Source organism: Dipodomys merriami, unplaced genomic scaffold (genome assembly GCF_024711535.1).
Source record: "Dipodomys merriami isolate MVZ:Mamm:240054 unplaced genomic scaffold, mDipMer1.0.p SCAF_10, whole genome shotgun sequence".
Taxonomy (NCBI): Eukaryota; Metazoa; Chordata; class Mammalia; order Rodentia; family Heteromyidae; genus Dipodomys; species Dipodomys merriami.
Window position 1 is genome coordinate 37,485,820 of NW_027202271.1, and position 22,274 is coordinate 37,508,093.

The following is a 22,274-nucleotide window of genomic DNA, read 5'->3' on the forward strand; positions in this document are numbered from 1 at the left end:
AAAGATGAAAAAGATTCAAGAGTTATCTAACAAGTATAGATGGAATAGAGAGAATATTGATGGAGATTTGAGTACAAGAAGTGAAAGAGAGCAAAGTTGACCATGATTGCCTTGTATAAAAATTGAACATACATGGGTTTACCACAAAAACAAAGCAGATAATAAATAATGAGTTGGTTTCTGGATATAAGTTTGACAATTCTGAAGGCCATAACTTTAAAGTTTTCTCAGTTCAGAATTTCTTATTTAAAGAAATGTTAAATACACTAGAAGTAATAAAAGTGAAATTAGATGTAATATTTAGTTTTAATATCAAAAGAACCATTCTTATTAAGGTTGTTCAATAATTGTTGCATCCTTCTATCTATGTTTGCTTCCTATCAAAAGCTAGGAAGAAATAATGAGGATATCAAAGGATTTGTCAAAGCACCTGTATTTTCCTTTAATAAGGAATATAAATGGATACTCAATATCACATGATATGATGATGGGGAAATAAAAGAATATGCATTCAAAAGAATAATATCAAGGTCAAATAGCAAGGTGGGCCAAGGGAAAACAGAACAAGATTAAAATACAAGCCAAATTTTAAAATATTATTACAACACAGCCATGCTAGCTGCTTATGTAAACAGAAGCATTTGCACATAGGACTATGCATATCTGATACATCACTTGAATGAAGAAGATAGGTGGTGGTACAACTAGCAGCTGCAGTATGCAACTGACTCAGGGGTAGATGTAAGGTAAAACTTCTTGTTTCCAAATTTGCTAAAACATAAAACCTTATTAAGAAGGAATCAGAATTTGGGTTTTATGAGCAAGTGGAGAAAAGACCTGGCTAAACTGTTCCGCATGTATAATAAATCAGTGAGAATTTCATAGTTGAAAAGGGTAGAGAAGAAAGAGGAGAGTGACAGGAAAGGCAAAGAAGCAGGAGTGAAGAGAAAGAAAGAGAGAAGGGGAAACAAGAAAGATGTTAACAGGTAATCAAAATACTTTGTCTTAGATTGTAAGCTAAAGGAAGTATTTTTAATAAGGGAGCATTTAAAATTTAATTCTATTTTGGAAGTATTTTTAATAAGGGAGCATTTAAAGTTTAACTCTATTTTTCATTTTCCCTAAATATGTCAAAATTGGATGCATTGAATTTTCTTTGTGTGGTGGTATTGAGGAAAGTGAAAAGTAACAAAGTGCAGTTTAGATGGGGCTATAGTTCAGTGGCAGAGTGATTCCCTAGCAGATCAAATAAATAAATAAATAAATAAATAAGAGATCTGAATGTCAAAAATACTAGATGGTATTTTAGAGAAAATAGTAAGAATGTATCAGAAGAATGGAAGAGACTGCTCTAGTAGATTCATAACAGGCAGCTCTATAAGTAGGAATAAAAATAATACCTAACATAAAGGATTAATATAGGCATCAAATAATGTCTGGTATCTGTAATTGTTCAGTACTAAATGGTAGATTTAGTCTTTTGATCCAACAAGATGACTCCAGAGGCAGTGGATTTAATAATGTACTGTAATATCCTCTGCATTTACTACTATGATACTAATAACATGGTAATGAATAACATGGTAATGAAGAGTTTTATTGCTACTATTATTGTCTCAGAAGTGACAAACAACCCAAACTTGGAAGCCATTTATTATTGAGTATTGGAGTAACTATTTTTATCACTCTAATAACCAAATGCAATCTAAAATTCTTGGTAGCAGATGGTGAATCTTAAGACTCATGCCTTATTCCAGGTATGAGATGTAGGCATCTAGATAACAAAACCAAGAAATGAATTAGAAATATTCAGTGGAACAGAACAAACTTATTACAGGCAACAGTCAGAGCAGAGTCAGGTTGGTACAGCATTCAAATAAGTACCAGAAATAGCCACTCAAGCAGGTTGACACCTACATAAGAGTTAAGAACAGATGTACACAAAAGGAAGTACAAAATCAAAAACAGGAAGCTTAGTGGCAGTAAAATTAAATAGTTAATGAGTTAAAATGGAGAGAGCATAGAGCAACTCCACGGATATGCTGCATGTTAGATAAAAACAATATGACTTTTAGAGTGTGCAGTTAATGAAGTGACTAATGTAGTTTGTTGCACAGAATGTGAGCTGACTGTCATATTCTATCCAAATTAGAGCATTGCAGAATAGAATGCTTTTAATGTGTCATAGTGCTGACCACATATGTAGCAAAACTCTAGCCGCTTGTCTTGGAGTAACTCATTCAGTCACCTCCAACAATGCTATGTAGGCAGGAGTACTTCTTCCTATATATACAGATGAGGAAACTGAGGAACTTTTCCTCAGTTCACACAGCTAATAGAGAGCAGAACTAAAATAAAAATCTATGCTCTGTCTCTGTTTCTCTCTCTCTCTCTCTCTCTCTCTCTCTCTCTCTCTCTCTCTCTCTCTCTCTCTCTCTCTCTCTCTCTGTCTCTCTCTCTCTCTCTCTCTCTCTCTCTCTCACAACTAGTAGGCAAGTCAATTGTGATAGGAATATTCATATCAACTCTAAATCATGAAGAAACAATCCTAATGCAATGGAATTTAGGTGCAGCCTTTGAGAAATGATGGGTTCCTGAGAATTCTTCTCTAATGAATGTGATTAAGACCCATATAAAACCCAAGAGAAAACTAATTGGTGCTTGCTTAATTTTTCCACATTCCAATATAGGAGAACACAACATTCACTCCCATCCTATGAGGGTACAATAGCAGGTTTCCATCTTGGAAACAGAGCCTGGGTGCTCACTAGACACTGGCTCTGCCAGTACTTTGATCTTGTACTTATAGCCTCTAGAACTATAAAAACTAAATATTTGCCCTTCAGAAATTACCCCATTTCAAGTATGCCATTCTGATGAATAATGAATGGACTAATATAATTCTGGTATTGGAAGACATAACCTGATAGCAAGAATCCTATTCATATACCCAGACTGAGGGTTTGAGGCCTAGGGTCAGAGTGCCTGACGAACAAGGGAACGGGCAGAAGTTGAAAATCCCAAAACGACAACAGAACAAAACAAAACAGCAACAGAAACAACTTTACAGCCAGACCTGGTTGTACACAAATATACTCTCAGTACTCTGAAATATAACACCTCTGGGGCCAGCCTTAACTACATTGCACAACTTCGACTGACCATACCTAAAAGAGGGAAAGAAAGAAAGCATTTTGTAAGGTTACTACAGCGACACATAATGATTGGGGTGGACAAAGAATGTAGAATGTTTTTCTGGAAAGGATCCCTGATTCCAAATGCCTAAGAACATTTATGACTCATGAAAGGATCAAATGTCAGCATTACAGGCATTAGGAAGAGGCTATGTCCAGTCTTTATTGACTCTGAGACCAGCAAAGTAATTAACTACAGCTGTGATGAAAATAACACCAGAACTAGAATTAAAGCTGGAATCTAAAGATGAGGTTGAAGTGTGGCAGTTTCAGGTTAAAACTTGAGCAAGCCGGGTGCTGATGGCTTACACCTGAAATCGTAGCTACTCAGGAGGCTGAGATCAGAGGCTCGTGGTTCAAAGCCAGCCGGGGCAGGAAAGTCCCTGAGACTTATCTCAAATAAACCATGAAAAAAGGAAGTGGCACTGTGGCTCAATTGGTAGAGCACTAGCCTTGAGGTGAAGAGCTGAGGGACAGCGCATGAGATACGGAGCAATTGACAATTGAAAAAGTTTGAAAGGCTTTCTGTCCCCAAATTTAATTGCAACAATTAAGTTAAAGAGCTAAAGAATCCGGTCACTGGTGGCTCACACCTGTAATCCTAGCTACTCAGGAGGCTGAGATCTGAGGATCACAGTTCAAAACCAGCCTGCACAGGAAAGGCTGTGAGACTCATCTCCAATAAAGCACCAGAAAACTGGAAGTGGCACTGTGGCTTATGTGGTAGAGCTCTAGCCTTGAGTTGAAGACCTGAGGGACAGCACCCACGCCCAGAGTTCAAGCCCCAAGACCTACAAAAAAGAGCTAAAGCGCACTGTCTCTTGCCTCCTTCATGGAAGAATCACAAATATCAATACTTGTATAAATACAATGGTAAGACATAGTATAAACCTAGCTTACTTTCCAGTAAAGTATTTCTGATGAACACATCAAGGGCATGAGTACTACCACTACTTCAACTTTTTAAGCCTTTTTTCTTTATTTGGAAAGATTTTTATTGTTGTTGTTGTTGTTGTTGTTGTTGTTGTTGTTGTTAATTTGGTCCTGCTGAGGACTGAACTCAAGACATCATAAATGCTCTACACTTGAATCATACCCCTAATTCGTTTGCTTTTGGTTTTTTTTTTTTTTTTTGCTTTTAGATAGAATCTTCTACCAACTTTGTCCAGGGCTCACCTGGGATTTCCTATCTCTGCTTTCCAATTAGCTGAAATTATAAATGTCTGACACCATATTTTGCCCAAGTACTGTTTTTTTTTTACATTGTTTTAAACCTTACTGGTTAAGAAGTGATTTCAAATTGATGTCTTAGAAATTAGCAGCAATAAAGGAAACTATAGCTATTTTCCAATTTGGGTTTTTTTTTTTTTGACCTCTCAGAAGAAAGCAAAGTAGTACTATAATATCTACCAGAGTATGCTTCTTTTTTTTATCGTTATATTAAATTTTAGTTGGGTCATCACCCTACATTCCAGAAAATTATTACAAGCTCTGAAGAAGCCAAAACTCTCTTACTTCTGAGGTCATTGAAGAATACCTGGGTAATTTATAAGCCATATCATTTCTTTTGGTTCGGGGCACCAAAAGTAATGAAGCTCAAGGACTTGCTACATGTTGGGCAAAACATTCACCTTGCATCACCCTAGGATGGTAGGTACAAGGACACAGAAACAGTTGAGATCCAGATTAGCTAATTTATATCTGAAACTTTCTCCTAGGATATCTGATCCACTCCCACAGTGACATTACTAACCTATTGATGAAGGCAGTGCCCCACATGACTTATTAATCTTGAAAGTTCTCCTCATCATTCTACACTGTTGTATTAGATATTCACTACCAAACCCCTAACATTGTATGGCACATCAGATCATGGGAACACCATCTTTATGGGTGTCTGGATAAACAATGGAGAGAATTAGACTCCTGAATTAAGTCATAAATTCATACTAAGAGCGGCCACCCTTATATATTCGCATGCAAAGTGAGAAACCTATGGCCAGGATTTGGAGATTTCAGTCATGTGCTGCTAGAAAAAAAATAAAATTTAAAAAAGGGTAAACACAAGCTGATTCCAAACTTTGGCAAAGTATCAGGGTATAAAATTAACCCTCAAAACTCAATGGCTTTTCTGTATGCCAACAATGAGAAAAATGTGTCTGAAATCAGGAAAGCAATTCCATTTGTAATAGCCCCACAAAAAATAAAATACCTAGGAATTAACTTAACAAAACAATTAAAGGACCTCTATGATGAAAACTTTTAAAACCTGAAAGAGGAAATCAAAACAGAACTTAAAAAGTGGAAAAAGCTCCCATGTTCTTGGATTGGAAGGAGCAATATTGGGAAAATGGCAATACTTCCCAAGGCTATCTACAAATTTAATGTGATGCCTATCAATAAGGAAATAGAAGAGGCAATCCAAAAATTCATATGGAACAATAAAAGACCCCAAATAGCAAAAAATGATCCTTGACAGAAAGAACAGTGCTGGAGGAATATCAATACCAAATTTCAAACTCTACTACAAAGCCATAGTAATCAAAACAGCTTGGTACTGGCACTAGAACAGACCACAGGACCAATGAAATAGAATTGAAAACCCAGAAATTAACTTACAGACTTATAGCCACCTAATATTTGACAAGAGAGCTAAAAAATAGAATAGAAGAAAGACAGCCTCTTCAGTAAATGGTGCTAGCAAAATTGGTTAACTACTTGTAGAAAACTAAAGCTAGATCCTTATATATCACTCTGCACCAGAATCAACTCCAAATGGATCAAAGACCTAGGAGTCAAAGCAGACACTCTGAAAACATTACAGGATGGAATAGGAGAAACCCTAGGTCTCCTTGGCACAGGCCCAGATTTTCTTAATAGTGACCCAGAAACACAACAAATCAAAGAAAGGTTGGACAAATGGGATTGCATAAAATTGTAGAGTTTCTGCATGGCAAAGGACATAGCTAACAAGATCAATAGAAAGCCCACGGATTGGGAGAAGATGTTCACTAACCATACAATGGACAAGGGTCTCATATCTAAAATATACTTAGAACACAAAAAATTAAAATCTCCCAACAACAAATCCTCAAAGAAAACATCTGCCTGATTAATAAGTGGGCTAATGACTTAAAGAGAAACTTCTCTGAAGAGGAAAGAAGGATGGCCAACAGACACATGAAGAAATGCTCAATCTCTCTAGCCATAAAAGAAATGCAAATCAAAATAACATTGAAACACCACCTCACCCCAGTTAGAATGGCTACAATAAGAACTCTAATAACAACAGATGCTGGAGGGGATGTGGACAGAAGGGAACCTTACTGCATTGTTGGTGGGAGTGAACACTTGTTCAACCACTTTGGAAAGTAGTTTGGAGGTTCCTCAAAAGACTCCACACAGAGCTTCCCTAATACCCAGCAATCCCACTTTTGGGCATTTACCCAAATGTTCACAAACAAGACCACAGTAAAGCTACCAGCACGACTATGTTTATTGCAGCATTATTTACCATAGCTAAGGTATGGAACCAACCCAGATGCCCCTCAGTAGATGAATGGATCAAGGAAATGTGGTAACTGTACACAGTGGAATTCTATGCCTCCATCAGAAAGAATGACATTGCCCCATTTGTTACGAAATGGAAAGACTTGGAAAAAATTATATTAAGTGAAGTAAGCCAGGCCCAAAGAAACATAGGTCCCATGGTATATGTCTGAGACAAGAAGAAAAGGTCAGATAAGTTGATGTTAGGGAAATGAACCCCAAGATAAGTATTCCAATGTTTTTTCTTTCATGCTATTGTTTCTAACATATTTATAAGATGATTTATTTGTTACTTTGTATGTCTCTCTGCCACAGTATAACCCCTGTTTTCACTGTGTTTGATGTTGGTATAATTTGTGGAGGGGAAGGCAAAAAACAAATCGTTTAAATAGGGATACAGTGGACCCATTGCAACAATGGGATGTACAAGTCTTTACGAACTTTTCAACTTTTGTTGGGGGAAGGAGAGGGGAGATGGGAAGGGATGGGAAGGGGAAACAAAGGAGGAAGCAACAATGCTTGATAAGAAATGTACTCATTATCTTGCCCATGTAATTGTAACCCCTCTATACATTATTTTCACAATAAAAGAAAAAAAAGCTTGTTCAAAGAAACATAGGTCCCATGGTTTCCCTTATTTGTAATATCTAGTATATGTATGAGTCAAGCGGAAAAGGTCAGATAATGTGATGTCAGGAAAATGAACCCTTAGATGTGTATTTTAATGTTTTTTTCTTTCATGCATGTGTTTCTAACGCATTTATAAGATTATCTCTTTGTAGCTTTGTATGTCCCTCCCCCACAGTATAACCCCTGCTTTCACTATATTTGATGTCAGTATAACTTGTGGAGGAGATGGGGAAAAACCAGTTGTTTAAGGATACAGGTGGACCTGTTGCAACAATGAGAAGTACAAGTTGTCATGTCCAAAACTAGCTTTACAACGTCAGTGGGGGGGGGGGGGAGAAGCGGGGGGGGGGGGGGGAGGAGAAGGATTGGGATTGTGGGGGAGGGGGGAGGCTGGGAAGGGATGTGAAGGGTAAACAAAGGAGGAGGCTGCAATGCTTGGTAAGAAATGTACGCATTATCCTGCCCACGTAATTGTAACTCCTCTGTACAGTATGTTCACATATAAAATAAAATAAAATTAAAAAAATAAAAAAATAAAATTAAAAAAAAGAAAAAAAAGCAAAATGAGTAAACATTTTGATTATTTAAGCTTAAATTCAATTAAGATTGCAAAGTCTTTCTTTGATTATTTTCCAAGATATACCAAACCTCTGTGGAGATATTGCTAGCTTTTAGCTATAATGAAATTATATATTTTTCTCAAACAGAGGTTGCTCTTTTAAGATAAGACATACCAGAGCCTGAGGATTAAATGTAGCATTAAAAAATAGCACATTTTTATTAAACACAGAGAAAGCCTCAAAGACAACATTGAAAATCAAGTCACAAGACACACAAGACACTGTTGGAAATGAACTTTACAACTTGGAGAAGGGGGAGGGGGACGGGGATTAGGGTGGGAATGTAGGAGAAAATGAGGGAGAGAGTAACAACGTTCAACAAGAAATGTCCTCATTAACTTATGTAACTATAACCCCTCTGTATATCACCCTTACCCCTCTGTATATCACCCTTACAATAAAATAATAAAAAAAGAAAAAAAATACTCAGCCCTCAAACATTTTCTAAGGCAGACTGCAATATAAATAAAAGTTTCAGCATATTTTATTAAAATGAATTAAAGAGTACTCCAGATGAATTATATAGCCAATATTTTATGCTTGTTATACACTGAAAATAATTTTAGAAAAAAAGGGAAAGTCCATTTGTCATGTAATTTGATATATTTGAGTTGGGCTTTCTCTAATCTTTCAGCCTAATACAGTATTCTTTCTGAGTATGAAAGAAAAGGAAACAACAAGGAATTTAACTCTCATAATTAATGCATAGTGAGAACCCAGAATTTTATCAGAATTTAAGCTGTCTTCATCAAGGTCAGACAATCTGACAAGCTTTAGCCCAACTTTGCAAGCTGCATGGCCAGGACATCAATAATGTTACCAATGAGTTGGACTGATTCAGTAAATTCAACTAAATTTTCCATACATTTATTATCTCTTGTTTGTAGAGAGTGGAGTAGATACTCATGCCTTGGATGATAGAAATTATATCCCCTATCTGGATGCATGTGAGTCCAGCCCTGATATCCAAGCAGAGTCTCAGGCCCACACAAGGATATATGTGATCCCTCCTCTCTATACCTCCCTTTTAGTGACTTGACAAACTTCAATTTTATGCATCAATCAACCACATTCTTTACAGAATTCTAGGAATAATACCTATGAGGCCATCTGATCTGCACCTTGTTTCATAGAGGTTCATGTAAAAAAAAGAAAAGACAAGACTTTTTCAAGCCAGTATATTATTTCTTTTATGGAATAGTACAAAATTGGGTGTTTTTTCCTCCTGAAGTAGCCTTGTTTTGCTAATGGTGTGTGGTGCTCAATCATATCAGACAAAGCGTGAAATCAGAGGGTGTGGCTGCACCCTGGATTAAGTTCATGAGTTAGTTATCATGTCACTGTTACATCAAATACCATTCAACCATGTTTTCATCTCAGTGCTGCCACTGATATGTACCAGGAAAGGGTAATACCAACCAGAGGATCATTACTCACTCCCATACACCCATCAGTTACATGCCATAAAAGATTATCTTTGGATATCTGAAATTTATTAAGCAATGCACATTGCTTAATTACAGGCTTACTAAAATATAGTACAGAATTCTGTACAACCTAAACACAGTCAATGTGGATATTAATATACTCCCCAAAACTAGAATTATGAGTTTTGATATGCAATAAGAAGGAAAATAAGAGAAACATTAACATTTTCTGATATCTTTTGGGTTATGGGTCCCAAAGTAGTCTTTTAGCTAAGAGATGATAGATTTAGAATATTTTATTCAGGAGAAAGGACAAAAAATACACACACATATATCTATATAAACATATAGATAGATAGATAGATAATGTTCCAGACACAGAAGTGTAATATGCCAGTATGCTTGGAATACAAGGGGTATAAGAAAATGTGATCTGGGAAGATGATCAGAAGCCAAGGTCTCAAGATCCATATTAACCATGAAACTGTATCCTAAGAGCAGTAGAAATCTATGAAAATGTTTGAGTAAGAGAGGAACATCATAAATGATCACATTTGTGTTTTTAAAGGATGATTCTGTTTTCAGATTGTAACAGATTGTACACAGGAAAGGCTCTATTTAGAGAGAATGATTAAAAGGCTGCTGGCAGTACTAAGGTAACAGATGAATGATGCTTAGTTTAGTGTAGTCATAATGAGGACAGAAAAGAACAAAATACCGAGATACATATTTGCAAGATTCCATAATGGGAATCTTTATTTATGGAGGCAGAATGAAGGTCTTAGGTAAATTCTTAGAAATACGGTTTGGTTAGATTGTGAGACTCTTAATGGATATATTGTCAGGGTTTCAGGTTAAGATTATAAGTATAGGATTGGGCAGTTTTAATTTCAGAAACTTTGATCTAACATTGATCAAACTAAAGACTTTTAATAACCAGTGGTATACATGGCCTTGTATGACTCCACTCTAGCATGTTTGCTCAAAAAGTAAATTATCTTTAACTGAAATACAATAGAATACATACTATATAGTATACTATAGTATATATACTATATAGTATACATAAATATACTATATAATACATATACTATATTATTATATGTGATAAATTATACATATTATATATTTCATATAATAGTATAGTATATATAATATTGTTTATAGTTATATGTTTTATATATTTTATATATATACTTTATATATTATGAATATATATTTATATAATTTATATTTATTATAAAATATATAATTGTATATTATATAATAGTATATACTATTATACCTTATATATTAGTATAGTATATATATACAGTATACATGCTACATATACATATGCATATATGCATAAATACTATATATAGTATATACATAAGAAAGAAAGAGAGGCTGGGAAGGTGGCTCAGTGGTAAAGTTCTTGCCCCGCATGCATGAGGCCCTGGGTTCGATTCCTCAGCACCACATAAACAGAAAAAGCCAGAAAAGGTGCTGTGGCTCTAGTGGTAGAGTGTTAGCCTTGAGCTGAAGAGCTCAGGGACAGCGCCCAGGCCTAGAGTTCAAGTCCACAACTGACAAAACAAAAACAAAACAAAAAAAGAAAGAATGAAAGAAAGAAAGAGAGATGCAGGAGTATAATGATCTACTGTCTAAAATGTCTCCTCTGGATTCAAGGGATCTAAGATATTTTAACAAATTGGCTGAAGGTTCATTCATTTGTCCTATATGGTTAGAATCATGGAGGCAAAAAGGTAGGTATATAGGAGTCATCAACTTCAAAGTTTTGAGTGCCAGTGGCCCTTAGCTATTAGTTGTACAGCTATGGTCTTGGAGTGCTGATGGGCCAGGACTTAGTAACTTATATTAACAATTAAGTCATTTATCATTGGTGACTCAACTGAAAACAATATTGACATTTTTTCAGGAGCTGGAACTGGATAACCTCTTGAGCTCTTCTACAATCTTCAATCTATACAGCTTTTTGCCTTTTGTAGTCTCCTGTTTTCTGCATTCTCTCAGCTCTACATGTCTATGTCAACACTCCCTTTCTTAAAAAATATTACCAGCCTATCTTTTATGTCACCATCAGTAGCATCTCAGTCAGTCTTCATAATTAAGTATTCAACTCAGAAATTCAAGGAGTTGCAATATGCCTTAAATCTCTTTACTGATTAAAAACAAGGAATTTTCTAAGTAAATTTTACGCTTGTCAAAGCTTGACAATATGGTTAAGCCAAAGAGAATAGTCGATGCTTTGTGTTTCTTCAATCTCTTGTTTGAAAGTCTTGTTTGATGCCTGTCTCCTTAAATTTTCTATATAATTCAACTATGTAATACTGAGATACAATTCATTTCAACAAAACAATTAGTTCTTATATTTCCTGATTGTGTTTTTTCTGGTTTGAATACCATTCAGTTATTTTAAGGGAAAAATTCCATTATCTCTGAGATTTTTATTAACATTCTTCTTTCAGCCTGTCCCAGGCCTAAACTCTTGATGTTCTTACTGCAAATATATATGTGATGATACTTTGTTTTTTCAACATTTCTAGAAAAATTATCTAATGCAAAATGTTACTCTTCTTGACACTATTCTTAAAATTCAAATGTTTAAAAATCTGAACTCATTCCTTAAAATTTTGATTTCAGAAATTTGTCATCTTCCCTTTTATGACTCACTTGTCTAGTATACATTGTGCTGTGGTATGTATAATGGCTCTCAAGATGTTCACTTAGTAGTCTTTACTCCTTTACATGAAAAATCGAATTTACACATATAATTGAATTTACAAAGCTCAGGGTAGGTTAAACTATTTTGTACAACTACTTAAAAAATAAAATTATAATTTGAAAAACTAATGAGGGTGGAGGATGATTAGAACAGAATGTCCAAAAGGACATTTAAGAGAAAAATAATGAAAATAAAGTTGAAGAGAGTGTTCCATGTCTCCTAAGGAATTAATATAAATGATTACTAAAGAAACTTTTTGATGGTAGGGTAATTATCCAGATGATCAAGATGTGACAGATCTATTTATGCTAGCCCTTACAGACAGTTTTCCAAGACAGAAAAGTTATGATTAGGATTCAATGTGCCACTAGTGGAGGGAGCCACGGGCAATGAGCAAGAAGGAACACAAATACCAACTGGATGTAGACAGAGCCCTACTGACAGTCAGCAAGTTAATAAGTGACCATAGTGTGATAACTTCAAGAAAATGAATTGGAACCACTGACTGAATTGAGATGTTCAGCCACACACACAGTCATTAAATTTGGTTTTCTGAGCCTTAAAGAATCAACTGAGCCATACTCATTCAGAGTATAGAGTCACAAAGCAGTGAGATAATAATAAATGAATGTTTTTAGGCCACAAATCAGGGAGTGAATTTTTACAACAGTGATAGAGAAGAAATAGATTCACAAAAGCTTATCTCATGAAAGAGTCCATATTTCTTCTAACCTTATAAAATCTGACTCCACAATACCTAGATGATCAACACAGCACAGCTTTCCTTTCATGGATACTTTATCATTCAAAATGGTATTGTTTCCTTTCTGCAAGGAAAGGAAATAACATCACTTATTTTGAAGGCAGGGTCCAAAGCAGAAGAGCAAATTCTGTTCTTGTTCTGTCTTTGGGGAGATGAAGTCATCAGCAAGGCAAATCCAGAGCTTGTTGGATTCTCTGATCTTAGCCAACCGAGACTTCCAGCACATGTCCAGAAACTCCCTCACTTTGCCTCTCTGCCAGTTCTTTAATTTGTGTCAAGAACACATCATCCATTCCCTCCATCTGTTAGTCTGTCACCTTCAAATGCAAGAACTATAAAGAAGCAGCATTTATGTATTTAGTTCTGAGCTGATAATGCTACTTCAGCGCCTTTCCTTTCACAGTCTCACAAATGCTACCTCATTTGAAGTCCTTTTAAAATATGCACATTTATGTTCAACATGTTTTGATAAATGTATATATTTTGGTCGGGATAAATCAAGGCAATTAAAATGCATTTCCTCACATGTTTATCTTTTGTTGTGACAAGGATGCGTAAAACTCACTCTTAGCAATGTTCAAGTACACATCATGAATTATGATAAATTCTAGGATCTGTTTTCTACTTATATAAAAAAGGCATTGGACGCCGGGCGCTGGTGGCTCACGCCTGTAATCCTAGCTACTCAGGAGGCTGAGATCTGAGGATCGCGGTTCAAAGCCAGCCCGGGCAGGAGAGACCGTGAGACTCCTATCTCCAATAAACCACCAGAAAACCGGAAGTGGCGCTGTAGCTCAAGTGGTAGAGTGCTCGCCTTGAGCTGAAGAGCTGAGGGACAGCTCCCAGGCCCAGAGTTCAAGCCCCACGACCGACAAAAAAAAAAAAAAAAAAAAAAAAAAAAAAAAGGCATTGGAAGTTTCATAGTAATTACACTGGATCTGTAGACTGCTTTGGATAGTATAGACATTTTACTATTAATTCTAATTCAAAAATATGGTATATATTTTCATTTATTTGAGAGGATTCTTTTTATCTCTTTCTTTAAATTTATTGCTGAGTATTTTGGAGAATAGCCACTATGAATTGGTTTGTTCTTTGACTTTTTTTAGATCATTTGTCATCAGTGAATTAGAAGACGTGTTTTTTTATGCTAACTTCATATCATGAAACTTTATATAAATTTCCATTCATGCTAATATCTTATTGGTGGCATCTTTAGGATTTTCTGTAAAATCATATTTTCTGCAAAGGAAGGATAATGAAATATATTATATGATGTATCTTTGATATGTATATATTTATATTTCTTTATCTGTTTATTTTGTCTAAGTGTTCTGGCTTAGCTTCTGTTCCCATGATTACTATAATGAAAAAGAATATGACTTATTGTCCTGTTCCTGATCTTAGAAGAAAAGCCTTCAACTATTAAGTGTACTGTTATCTGTAGGTTTGTTGCATATGACCTTTAAAAGTTCATTTAGAAGAGAGATGTCTCTAATATATTGAATATATTTCCCTAATATATTTTTCTGACATGTTGAATTTTGACAAATATTCTTTTTGACTTTATTGAAGTGATCATATGGTTTTCATCCTTCATTCTATTTCTTTGGTAAATCACATTCACTAATTTGTGTGGGCTAACCCAACCTATGATTACAAAGACAAATCCCAGTTGATTATGGTGAATGACTCTTATTGTGCTGTTAAATTCAATTTGTTAGTATTTCACTGAGGATTTTAATCATTTTGATTTTGTCAGAGAGTCACGAATTGTGTTAGGTCATTAAATCTATGTGCTTATCTGGATGATTTTGGCCCCTCTGTATGGATTACCTTTTATTTCTTTGGTATTTCTAGAAGACGCTAAGGATGTCTTTAACACATTCAGCAACTTTACCTCCTATTACCCCTTGTTATCCCTTTATCCAGACTTTTCTTCCACTGCTTGCTTGCTTGTCTCTTTTCCAAGAACAACCCCACACAAGGATGTTGACCACCACTTCTGCAAAGTTCATAGCTACTAAAGTAGTCTAGTCCATATAGTCATCTGGTCACAGATCATAATTAAACTACAATTATAATAAATTAAAATAAAAATTCCTCAGTTTTACTAACCATATTTCAAGTACTTAACCAATGTATGGCTGTCACATTGGAGAGCACAGAAGAGCACTCCATTTCTTTGGATAATGTTGGTCTGCAGGGAGATATCTTCTTCCTTTATACCCTAATAAATTTACAGGGAATATAAGGATAATGCTACAGATTAAAGCATAAGAAAGAAGATTTTAGTCCAAGCTGATTCAGGAAAAATGTGAGATGTTATCTCAAAAATTATCAGAGCCAAAAAGATTTACATTAAATACTTACAAATTCATTATTATGTTCTGTATGTGTTTATTTCTATTTTTTCTGTTTTCTGTAGCCTTTATCTTGCATATAAGTTTATCTGATCTGTAGAAGAGAAAGGTAATCACTAAAACAGCAGGACAAAGGATGAACTAATACAACAATATACTCACTTGACACTATGGTGGAAATGAATTGTACAACTTGGGGGGGGGGAGAAGTAGGGAGGGGTACGTGGGAGAAAAAGAGAGAGGGTAATCATGTTTTAAAAGAGATGCACTAATTACTTTACTTAAAGTAACTGCAATCCCCTGTTCACCACCTTTACAATAATTAAAAAAAAGAAAGAAAATACTTAAAAGAGAAGGCTTAGATCTAGAGAAAAAAAGTAAAGCTAGCAATTGTGAACCTGAGTTCAAACCCTAGTACCACCAAAAAATCTGTTTTATTAAACTCTTACTGTTAGAAATATATAATTGTTTGCTAAGAGATTTAGACTTTTCCTCTGTTAGGTATTTCAAAATACTTTATTGCACTACCCAGCAATCTCATATCTCTTCTAATATATCTGCTTCAAGAATGGAATAGGTAAAAGTTTCTCTACTTTACCAATGTAGAGAGTAGGAACAAGCAGAAAAGAATGAAGCCATTGTTACAAAGTAACTGTATCCTTTAGAGTATCTTATACTAAATGATTTTTAAAGCAAAGCATACTTCTCTGATTCTACCTGCAATACTGAAAATGAAAATTCAATCACCTGACACACAATTGTGGAGGAATGATGGGTTCTTGGAACTGCATTATCCTGAAAGCAATAATATTCCTGGATTTGTGATAGCCTCCCATTCACCCTGGAAGTAAGTGTAGTAAATAGGAAACTGGGTTACTCTAACTATCCCGGTCTTTTCAATTCGTCTGCACATTAGCAAGTGAGTGCTTACCATCTATTTTAAAATGCTTGATTTGGTTGAGTGAAGTGAGTGCCTAATAAAAATAGACCAAGATATTGACATTAACCCACAAAAGACATTCTGCAATAGGGTGCAATTTAGGTTACTGCTGTGAAGGTATTTTGCAGAAATAATTAAGAACTCAAATCTTAAAAGAAGCAGATTAGGTCTGACCTAATTGCATGAACATTTTAAAGGCAGAGTTACTTTCTGTTCACTAGGGAAGAGAAAGTCAAAGCAACCCAACAGAGAAGAATTCAATATGTGGTAATTCCTATTGCTGGAGGAGATCATATGCCAAAGATGTTAGGTGGCCACTGGAGCTAAAAGAGAGGATAAAATAACCCACAAACAATACCAAATGAAAATGAGATTCCCTAAGCCCTTCATATTCACCTTCCTAAATCAATTACACTTGTTTGTTCTGAGTTAGAATACACAATAGTATACATACTACTATGTCTGTTACAAATTGTGCAAGGAAGCTATTTAATTTGGAGACCACTGAGGTTTTGTATCTTAATTAGCCCTATAGCTACAACAAATACAATCAAAAACTTTTATTTTCTACTACAATATATCATAAATTCATAAAAGTATAGTTTTCTTAAAACACAATTTTTCTCATGTTCTGTAGTAAAAGAATACCTTATAAGTAGATACAGCTGTGAAAAGATCAGAAATTATCGTCCAGCTTATCAGTTCTATTAGCATATTCACAAGGAGTTGTGAGATCCAATCAAAATTGCCTATCTTGAGGGAGAAAGAAGAAATTGAGGTAGACTCATTTTTCTCCAATTCCTAGTTATAGTCTAAGTGACAATTATTATAGATGCTTAGAATCTCTCCTTTAAAATAGTGCTTTGATGCCTCATTCACTTGTCCTCCATTATAAATTGTCTTCTCATATCTCCCATTTTGTGAGCTGGAGAATTATGGAAGAGGTAGCATTGATCATTGTACAAAATGCATTGCACTCATAAATTAATATGTTGAACCAAGACCTTTTTACAAGTACTTAAAGATAAGTTAAAATATACTTTATTTTTATTTTTTATTTTTTCCAAATTTTTTATTGTGATTATATAATTCCCCAAATTTCACAGTATTGTGGGATCGTGATGCTTAAAGTTACAAACACATTCTAACTTTCATGGAGCAAATTGTCTATCATGGTCTATAACATTTATGAGTTCTATGAGCTTTGCAACACAGATATTTCTTCCTCATTGGGTGATATGTACATTTCTTTTGTTTTGCATAACATCAGTTGTTCCTCTTTCCCACTTGTTCCCATCACTGCCATTGTGTTGCTTAGTTCATTTTGGTCAATATCCAGTGCAGCTGATGGGTCCCGCTGGTGTATATAAAATATACTTTAAAATGTACTGACCTTATTGAGAAAAGTGTGCCCCTATCTATGTCTCACTAACAACCCTCGTCCATTCAAGAACTGAGCATATATCCTTCTGTTATTAACTGCTTTTACTTACTATGGTACTTCTTCCATCTAATTTGAGTCCATTCCAGCAACCCTTCAGAACACCAACCATGTTGAACTTTATCACCTTGGAAAATAATTTCATATTCAGTTTATTTATCTGATGGTACCTGATAGAAATATGAAGCCATAACTCTTTGTTCTTTAATCTCTCCTCAAAAATTTAGGCTTTTTCATAGTGAATGTTTCTCTATGTAATTTCTGAATTATTCAATTTTTTTTAATCTTAAAATTGTACCTCTCCTCTATATTGTTAAATGTATTCTTGGGAAGTCAGATTGTCTTCAGAAAAAAGAAAAGCTTTCTTTTTGGCTTCTTTGCCCATTGATTAATTGGTTTATTGATTCCTTCAGGGTTTGTTTCCTTGAACTCTTTGTATATATTCTGGATATTAGGCCATTGTCAGACATACAACAGACAAATATCTTCCATTTTTAGGCTGGCTTTTTAGCTTAGTATCTGTATCCTCTGCTGTAAAGAAACTTTTAGATATTAATGGAAGTAAAATATTCAATTGAAGATTAAGTATTTCTTAATGAACAGACATTCTTATCATACTGTTCAGGAAACAACAGCACCATTTTCCATTTAGCATCTGCATTCCTTTCTTTTTACTAGTGATATCTTCAAAGTGATCAATTTTGTCTTTTGTAAAAATTGTATGGTCATACAGGCTTGAAATTCTCCTCTGACTTCTGTAATTCTGTGGTTGTTGAGTAATATTTTGAGACGTGCTTTTATGTTCATCTAGAAACAAAAGTAAAGAACTATTGTAAAGTACGTGGGAACCTTGTATGTATAGATACTGAGATTTTTTGTGTACAGAAAAGGTTCGTGTACATAAAGGTACATGTAAATAAAAGTAATTCACTAGATCTGTAAAAGCAAAAAAAAGAATGTTGTTAGCTTATTGCAATACCATTTATCTATTTGCTGAGCCTCTGGAACTCTCCTTAGAGAATACCCGCATATTTCCGTTAATTCCACTGTTTCTCTTACTCCTTCGAACTGTGGTACATGCAAAGTGTATGACTGGAAGTAGTCCAATGGCATAATTCCTTTGAACAACTAACTTGCAGTTAAAAAATGTGTACTATGAAATTGGAAGATGTGTTGTCGGGTACAGGAGGGAGGTATTAGGTCAAGGAAAGGGGATGCAGATGAATGGAGAGAGGAAGAGTGGCCAACTCTAATGGGGTGTTTTTTTGTTTTTTGTTTTCTTGTGTGTGGGTTTTTTGTGGTGTGTGTGTGTGTGTGTGTGTGTGTTTGGGTTTGGGGTTTGTTTGTTTTTTGCTGCTGGTTGTGGGGCTTGAATTCAGGGCCTGGGCACTGTCCCTGAGCCTTTTTGTGCTCAAGGCTAGCGCTCTAACACTTGAGCCACAGTGCTACTTCCGGCTTTTGACTGGTTAATTGGAGATAAGAGTATCACCGGGACTTTCCTGTCTGGGCTGGCTTGGAACTACAATCCTCAGATCTCAGCCTCTTGTGTACCTCGTATTACAGGCGTGAGCCAATAGCACCCGACAATATAGTCATAATATCAATGCATACATGTAAAAATTAAACTAGGTAAATTGAGGGGGTAGGTGGATATGGGAGAGATGGAGGGAGAATGATTTTTTTTAAAGGGTGGCATTGATTAAGATGTACACAGACTGACACGTTAAGTTAGAAACTCTTTACAACTTGAAGATAATTTTTTAAGAAAGAAAGCACATTTGTCTTGCTTCTTATGAGGTAAATTTATTTGTAAGTCAAGAATCCATATGTTACAAGTTACAAGCACACTTTTCCACTCTCGCCTGATATTCAGGAGTTCTTTTTAAAATGACACTGCTACTTTGCTGCACACCAATTTTCTGTATGTCATACATTGCTATAACACTTTGGGAGGGCTTCTTCTAGAAATATTGCTTGATTTGATAGATAGGTAGATCGATCGATAGATAGCAATGATGTGGTTAATATATACTATGTATAACATAGCATATATAATATTCACCATGTATTATATATTGTATAATATATAAATAGATAATATAATATTACATATATTAGCCACACACATTGTAAATTAGACTGAAAAGGGCAGACTATTTGTTATAATTCATATTATATAAATATAGCCCCAGTATATATTAGGTCTATAGACTTCATTAGACGATACCAAACTATCAATTTTTTCAGGACTAACACTAGATTATTGAAAAGATTCAAAGTTAATGGATTTATTATACTTTATCATCTGTTTTTCTGAGAACCTTAGATTATCTCTAGGATACATATTTTTATTCCAAAGCTCTTGTACAGCAGGATAGTCTCTACTTGCTACTCACATTTTTTTCTGAATTCTTTACCTACATGGTTTTTTTGGCTTCTGAAGATTTCTTCTGGTTATTTATTTCACCAAGTATTTTCTCTTCTACATAATCCATGATATATCAAGCTGTGTATGCAATACTTAAGACAACTACTGTTTCTCTCCTTTTCACTTTTAAATCAATTATTTCCACTCTCTGAATGCTTAATAGTGACTTTTATGTATTAGGTTTTCTTACAGTCTTACACTATACCCTATTTCACCAGTGGGTACTCAATTATAATATATGAGTGGTCATGTCTAGCAGAAAGATACCTCATCCTTGAATCAAAATCTTATGAATAATTTTTTCTATGGATGTGATACTACCCAAATCACATCATCTTTTTAGAAGTAAAATAACCCCTCTAAAAATGGGAATGATTCTATAACTAATCATCACAAATTGAAATATCATAATTTATGTGATTCCTTTAACTGGAGAACTACAGCAAAAAACTTGGTGATTATAATTGATTAATCCTCTAGTCATATGTAGACAAAAGTGGTGGAAACATTTTATACCCAGTAATGACTGAAAATAAGTTCATTAACCATAAGTTTTATACAGATCAGTGCTATCATAAAGTACTAAAAGAAACTACCTAGGACTCTATTTTTTTTGCTTGCAATTCTTCTATTTTTTTAAATTTTTATTTTTTATGTGAAAATACTGTACAGAGGGGTTACAATTACATGGGCAAGATAATGAGTACATTTCTTATCAAGCATTGTAGCCTCCTCCTTTGTTTCCCCTTCCCATCTCTTCCCATCCTCCCCCCATCCCCCACCCAATCCTTCCTGCCCTCCCCCCCACCAAAGTTGTAAAGTTCGTTTTCGACATAAGGACGTGTACTTCTCATTGTTGCAATGGGCTAGGACTCTTTTTACAACTGTATTTTAATCAGGTAAGAAATTTTTCTTCAAGAAAAAATTGATACCTTGAAATTAGAAAGCTCAGGACCTCGCCAGACACCAGAATTGCTGGCATATTTATTCTGGACTGGCTGACAGCACTGAACAGCATGAGAAAATAAATTTCTGCTTTTTCAGTTACCAAATCTCAGGTATTTTATGATAGCATCACAAAATATGCTAAGACAAGAATAACTGCGTGATAGCTCTGAAATTCACTCAAATCATGGAAACGACTTCTCTGAACTGAAGGATTTTGTTTAGATTCTTTTTTTTGGTGGGGGGGGGTCCAGTCGAGGGCCTCAACTCTGGGCCTGGGCGCTGTCCCTCAGCTCTTCAGCTCAAGGCTAGCGCTCTACCACTTGAGCCACAATGCCACTTCCGGCTTTTTTTTCTTTTTGCTTATGTGGTGCTGAGGAATTGAACCCAGGGCCTCAGGCATGCAAGGCAAGCGCTCTACCACTGAGCCACCTTCCCAGTCCCTAGATTCTTATTTTATAAGTTGTATTTTCTATATTTTAATCTTTCATCAGTAAATACATAAGGCTTTTTAGAGCAAAAACCACTTTTCCTCTTTCTCCTGTTCTCTCTCCAGTTGTCAAGAAACAATTCGCTGCCAAATACCAGAAAATTAACAACAATTATCACCAGCTGGCTAGCTGCTAAGGGGAGTCACTGGACTGTAATCTACCCAGCATGAGATAGAAATCCTTGAAGGAAGAAGGTTGATGATTAATCAAACTTGAAATGTGGACATCCTGGGATCTTATAGATCAAGCTGGCCAAGTCACTGAACTGAACATCATTCCAAAAAGTCCCAATCTAGTCATTTCAGCCATGTCAGCTGTTTACAATAGACTACTCACAAACCATTTTAAGCATACATTTAACACATCTGAAATAATTGTGAAAATTCTAGCTAATCAAGAAATATACCACTAGAGGATGAAAGTATTGTTTGTGTGTACGATATGCTTTATTTATACAGCTTTGGATTCAAGTGCACAAAGGTTAGTGCAGGCCTGCATGCATCCTGGCTTTATTGTTTATATTAGCATCCATTAAGTAATACAAGAGGGATTCATTTTAACATATCCATATTTATTTATAATGTTCTCTGATCAGATTTATGCCCTCCATCATTCTCTCTCCCCCTCCTCTCTCTCTGTTTCTATTTTCATACACAGCTATGAAATGCTTGGATCATATTCATTCTCTTTAACTCTCTGCATGTATGCTTCCTTTACCCATAACAACTCCTCCCATTCAGGATCTGTTTTGCTTT

At 35.2% G+C, this 22,274-nt stretch overlaps 1 long non-coding RNA gene across 1 annotated transcript in view; it reads left to right on the plus strand.

Annotated features, from left to right (window-relative positions):
- LOC138837887 (uncharacterized) overlaps window positions 1-21,943 on the plus strand; it is a 95,966-nt gene extending 74,023 nt beyond the window's left edge. Inside the window, exon 2 of the long non-coding RNA XR_011375489.1 lies at window positions 21,585-21,943. This is a non-coding gene — a long non-coding RNA (uncharacterized lncRNA). The remainder of the gene's footprint in view (window positions 1-21,584) is intronic.
- The last annotated feature ends 331 nt before the right edge of the window (window positions 21,944-22,274 follow it).